We start from the raw sequence: 6740 nt of genomic DNA, 5'->3' as shown, positions 1-6740 counted from the left end.
ATTTCCCGCATCTTGTCTTCCACCGAGGCCACTCCCACCTTATCCCGAATAGCCTCATTTCTAATCCTGGCGCTCCTAGTGTGCCCACACATCCATCTCAACATTCTCATCTCGGCAACTTTCATCTTTTGAACGTGAGAGATCTTAACTGGCCAACACTCCACCCCATACAACATAGCCGGTCTAACCACCTGAGAAAGGTTAAGGGTAAAAAGGGAAATTCACAAGGTGGCTCATGGTAATATTATGGAAGGCTAGGGACAAAACAGGAATTTCACAAAATGTTCAAGAAAATTCTTGAAAGGGCCACTTTGGCCGTGTGACATAAGGTGTGGGCCCCACCCATGGCCATGTGTCCATATTTTTATTTGTAGGGCTTAAGTATATATATATATAGAAAAGTGATGGCAAAATAAGGCATATTTGTCTTCATGAAAATTCAAGAAGCTTGAGGAAACAAAAAATGGAGAGCATTCGGCCAAGCCATGGCCGAATCTTGGAGCTATGGAGTTGATCAAGAAAAAAATATTTTCTTCTAGTATTCCAACTAATTTGAAGGCCCTAATTAACATGGGGTGGTTGTTGAAGCAAGCAAACCATTTATTTGTGCAATTTCAACCCTAGCCAAGCAAGAGGATGGATGGAAGAAGGTAAGGTTTAATTCTCTCTTATGTGTTATGAATGAGTTGTGAATGTTGTAGAGTGAAGAAATGGATGAAATTCATGAAATATGTATGTGTATGGTTGTGGCCAAATAGAGGTGGTGTTGTGTAGATGTGATGAATTGATTTTATTTAGTATTTTGATTGTTGTAGTTGTGGATTCCATGATGAAAATGAAGGTTTGATGAATTGAAATGAAGTTGTAATCGTTGAGAAATTATTGGAGGAATTAATGTGATTCTAATATGGCTTCTTGTAATTATAAGAATAATGTTGTTAGTGTGTGAATTATTGGTATAGTTCATGAATTGAAGTAAGGAAATGTGTTGTCATTGTTCTTGTTGAATTTGGAAGGTTTCGGGTGAAGTAATATGTTGATTGGGTTGTTTGGAATATTATGTGAATTGTTTAAAGTATTCTTGAACCATGTTAGAATGATTTCGGATTAATACTTGAATGTGGGATCATTGGTGTTAACTTGACTATATGTGATTGAATTGGATATAAATGAAACACCGTCAAAGTTTGTAGAAAGAAGTTGCTAACGTTAGTATGCGTTTTGAATTGATTGTGGATATTGTTAGAATAATTGTTGGTGTTGTTGTTGATAATTTGGCCGAGTTAAATTCTCGGATTTGTTGTTGATGATTTGGCCGAGTTGGATTCTCGGGGATGGTTGTATTTACAGGGGAAATGCTGCCGAAATTTCTGTAGATAAAGTGTTGGTTTAGAATTGGACTCTTAAGTGTTTATGGCTAATGTTTGGTATGTATGAATATTGTTGTAGATCTTCTGAAGCCAAAAACTTAAGTTCGGATTAGCGTAGAAAGCGGGCAAGGTATGTAAGGCTTACCCTTTCTTTCTTTTGGCATGATCCTTATGAAACAAGTAGATGACGTATATGTATGACTTCAAAGCGATTCCTATTCTTAGAGCCACTAGGATGGCTAACGTTTTTGATTTCCATAAGCTGTTTCATATGGTTTGATGCGTATCTATGATGTCCGAAGTTTGGTTGATAGGTTTCCGAATGGCATTCAAAAGATAATTGATATGACTAATGTCTTGGGTTTCAAATGATAGCACGTTTGATTATTCCATCGAGTCTTTGATACATTTTGATACGTACATATGGTTCCAAAGGCTCTATCTGATTTGATCCATAACGATATTCGAAAGGTACCTAACATGATTGTTGCTTTGATTTTCCAAAAATGGCTTCTGAAACGTTCGTAAAAGGTTCTGTACTTCAAACGCTCATAACTTTCCTATACTAAATCGGATTGACTCGAAACTTGTTTCTAAGCCTTCAGATGTCGGTAAGTATACTTGTCCATCGAATCTTAGAATTGATTTATATGCATATGGTCTCTCACTACTCTGATCGTGCATACTATTGTTATATCGTTCGCCGAGTCCCGGGCCGGTTATGTCATTGTGCGCACTGTGTTATACTCGGCATTATATTGAGATATGGATCGGGCTGCACGTTCCGCAGCAATATAATATATATATATATATATATATATATATGGATCGGGTTGCACGTTCCGCAGCAATATAATATATGGATAAATGGATCGGGCTGCACGTTCCGCAGCAATATATATATATATATATATATATATATATATGTGTGTGTGTGTGTGTGTGTGTGTGTGTGTGTGTGGATCGGGCTGCACGTTCTGCAGCACTAAGCATGCATGGTACCGCCAAAAGGCATTCATATGTACAGGTTGCTCTTTTATCTTACGGTATGCCCTATATGTCCATTCTGTTATTATTCATACTTTACATCCCTCACTATGTTACTATTCATGCCTTACATACTCAGTACATTGCTCGTACTGACCCCTTTCTTCGGGGGCTGCGTTTCATGCCGCGCAGGTACACCCAGTTGAGTAGCAGCCATTATAGAAGATGTTCCAGCGGAGTTGGCAAGCTCCATTTGCCCTGGAGTGTTGTCGGGTCAGAGTATTATGCTATAATGTCTTGTCCGGAGTTAGAGACTTTGCAGACAGAGTCGTGGGTATATGATGTCAGTTTTGTAAGCGGCTCCATCAGCCGATGCGTCTTATTGTATTATGTTACAGATCCATTATGATTACAGATTATACTTGATCTGAGTACGATGAAGGAAAAGTTTCTGAAGGCTTTACTATGTATTTCATTCTTATTTGATTTAAAGGTCCAAAGAGATTATGTATGTAATAAGAATCAGTGGGTTCGCTCGGCTCCGAATATGGGGTCAGGTGCCCATCACACCCTAGTAAGATTAGGGTGTGACAATTGGGATCAGTTCTTACCATTGGCTGAGTTTGCTTATAACAATAGTTACCACTCGAGCATTGATATGGCACCCGTTTGAGGCTTTTTATGGGAGGAGATGTAGGTCTCCTATCGGGTGGTTTCATGCATTTGAGGTAAGGCCATGGGGTACAGATCTTTTGAGGGAGTCATTAGATAAAGTTAAGGTGATTCAGGAAAAGCTCTTGGATGCTCAGAGTAGACAGAAGGAGTATGCAGATCGAAAGGTCTGAGATCTTGAGTTCATAGTTGGAGAACAAGTCTTGTTGAAGGTCTCACCCATGAAGGGTGTGATGAGGTTTGGGAAGAAAGGTAAGCTTAGTCCCAGATTCATTGGTCCGTTTGAGATTCTCAATCGGGTGAGGGATGTAGCCTATGAGTTGGCTTTGCCTCGAGGTTTGTTAGGTGTTCATCCAGTGTTCCATGTCTCTATGTTGAAGAGATATCATGGTGATGGTTTGTTTATCATTCCGGATTCTTTCTTGTTGGATGAGAATTTGTCCTATGAGGAAGAGCCTATTGCTATTCTAGATAGAGAGGTTTGTAAGTTGAGGTCGAAAGATATAGCTTCAGTGAAGATTCAGTGGAAGAACCACCCCGTTGAGGAAGCTACTTGGGAGACCGAATCCGATATGCGAAAGAATTATCCCAGCTTTTCGCTGAGTCAAATACTTTTTCCCTTGTTTATCTTTCTTGTCCGTTCGGGGATGAACGGGTGTTTAATTGGTATCTGATGTAATGACCCGCTAGGTCGTTATAGGGGGTGACTTAGAAAACTAGACCTCCATTGGGAATTCTGAGGCCGCGGGTGAGTGCATAGCATGTTTTTATGTATATGTGCATGTTTGGTTTGCGTCTGTAGGGCCTCAGATTGGTGTTGGGATTTTGAGGTGAAAACTGGTGGAAAAACCCGAGCTACTGGTCAAAATGGACCGCTGTAGCAGGCATGGGACCGCTGTAGCGGGTCCATCGTAGCTGGGCTAGGGTCGCTACCTTGGGGAGCCTGAGATTACATGAGGTTTGCCATAGCGAGAGACTTCCCGCTATAATGAGACCGCTGCAGCAAGACATATTCTTTATTCTTAACCCATTCCCCACACAACTCCAAAACAGTTTCCAAGAACTCCTATGGCGAAATTCTAAGGCTAGGGCTAAAGTACTCTTGAAAGGTAAGTCTTAACCCTTCACTTTGTTCATTCCATCATATTGTTAGGTTCCATGATTAGTTAAAGGTTCTCTAATGGTGAATGGAAGGATAGAACCCTAGAAGTTGCAAATCGTCAAATAAATGAATGGGTTATTGATTTTATTGTTGTTTAATCATCTAGGAGTATAGATAATCACTTCCTAGGATGAGAATTTGATTATTAAATGATGAGAATGATGTATTGAGACTTAGAGTTTCATAAAGATGGTGACTTTGGCCTAAAAACTGATTGAAAGGGGTGGAATTGAACGTTGCTAAGCCCATGGAATACCCGTTCTAGACTTTGAACGTTGCTAAGCTCTACGAAAGGGGAAAGCTGTTGCAGAATAATATCATTGTTCCAGTTCGCCTTGGAGGTAGGTTACGGTCTACTTGAGTTAGACTTTGATTAGTTGATTGTATATGTTATGAAATTGATAGGAGAAGTATGATTAAGGCTTCGGACATAAGGTGTGGTTGGAAATTCCTTTACTTGATATCGGTTGATTGATTATGTGATTAACTATTACGATATGATAAAGAAGGAGTTAATGAATACTCTTCTTGTTGACTCGAAGTAATCCCTAATTCAGGTATTTGATGAATTGATTGTTGGGTCTTGATATGACTTCTGACACGGTGACTTATGTTCCCTAATATTGATTTATTGATTGTTCACATCCTTAATTAATTGTGGAACGAAAATACATTGTGTTGAGAAAGATAATATAAATATGAAAAGGCACATTTGATAGGGGGTGAGGATGTGGCCTAGTTATGGGCTCGTGATCCGAGGCCAGTTCCGGAGCGAGTGGTACATGGACACCATGGGTCCCCTGCAGGTTATGGCTATTTGGGCAAACATTACCATTTAGCATGTGTGTACGAATATGTGACAGAGTTGAGATAATTTGTGAGTTACGGTTGTGTTGATAATGGTATGGGTGGAGTTATTTTATTTGATTGTTGTTGTGTGGGCTCACTTTATTCAGTGATGAAATGATTCTCGTTGATAAGTTCTTGTGGTTATGTGCTGTTGTGCCTATCTGTCTATTTTATTTATTTTATGATTTTATGCATGATACTAATCTTAGTCGGTCTATGATATCTACCGGTACATAGTTTTTGTACTAATACTACCTTGCTGCATTCTTTTGATTGCAGATTGTGATCCAAAGACATCTACCATACCTCATATTTAGCGTGAGGCCAATTTTCGACAGATTTAAGGGTGAGCTCCTATTCATGCCAGGTCGCCTGAAGTTCTTTCTAATTTTGGGTGTCTATTTCATTTCAAACATTTATGTTTTATTTCTGATAGTTGTTCATTCTTAGACAGTCATGTTTTAGAGTCCTTGTACGATGACTTTTGGATTTTGGGGTTGTAATAGTTAGACTTCCGCATTCGTAATTATTTATGGCATGACTAGACTATGATTATTACTTTTGTTATATTCTTGATATGTCTAAAAGTGACTAAGTAATTGGTAATCTTTGGATGATTGGTTAAGGGGATTGGTTCGCCCACTAGGTGAATTAGTGTGGGTGCCGCTCACGGCTATTTGAGTCGTGACAAATGTATCTATGTGGTTATACTAGAAAGCATTTTACTCTGCTTCCTTTTGCTTTAAAATGATACTTTAATAAAATTATTCAAAATGTTTATACGTACAACAGGTATGTATGTCGTACATATTGCAATGTATTAATTTCATACAACAAAAATATCATGTGGATTCCTTGTTATTTATCTTTCCGGGAGTGGTATTTCTTCATTCACTTCAGGAATAAAACCTGATAATTCACATGTGCTTGAAATACGACGTTCATATATAGTGTGTTATTTTGCTCAAGCACAAGAAGACAGTGCTTTGGAATAATGCCTTACTACTTCGGGAGTAAGTTTCAAATTTACTACTTCAGGAGTAAAGCTTAAATGTTTACTACTTCGAGAGTAAATTTCAAAGTTTTACTACTTCAGGAGTAAATTTTAAATTATACTACTTCAGGAGTAGGGTTTAGTGTCTTACTATTTCCGGAGATGATTTCAGCATATTTACTATTACATGAGTAAATTTTAGGATTCTACTACTTCGGGAGTAGATTTCAGAGTTCTACCACTTCGGGAGTAGAATTCAGAGTCTTACTACTTCGGGAGTAAGTTTCAAATTTACTACTTCAGGAGTAAAGCTTAAGTGTTTACTACTTCGAGAGTAATAGTGCGTTATTTTGCTCAAGCACAAGAAGACAATGCTTTGGAATAATGCCTTACTACTTCGGGAGTAAGTTTCAAATTTACTACTTCAGGAGTAAAGCTTAAATGTTTACTACTTCGAGAGTAAATTTCAAAGTTTTACTACTTCAGGAGTAAATTTTAAATTCTACTACTTCAGAAGTAGGGTTTAGTGTCTTACTACTTCAGGAGTAGGGTTTAGTGTCTTACCATTTCCGGAGATGATTTCAGCATATTTACTACTACATGAGTAAATTTTAGGATTCTACTACTTCGGGAGTAGATTTCAGAGTTCTACCACTTCGGGAGTAGAATTCAGAGTCTTACTACTTCGGAAATAGAGCTTAAAGTT

This window comes from Lycium barbarum, chromosome 11, assembly GCF_019175385.1.
Source record: "Lycium barbarum isolate Lr01 chromosome 11, ASM1917538v2, whole genome shotgun sequence".
NCBI classification, from domain to species: Eukaryota; Viridiplantae; Streptophyta; class Magnoliopsida; order Solanales; family Solanaceae; genus Lycium; species Lycium barbarum.
The sequence above is the reverse complement of the archived record's forward strand: the minus strand, read 5'-3'. Positions refer to the sequence as shown.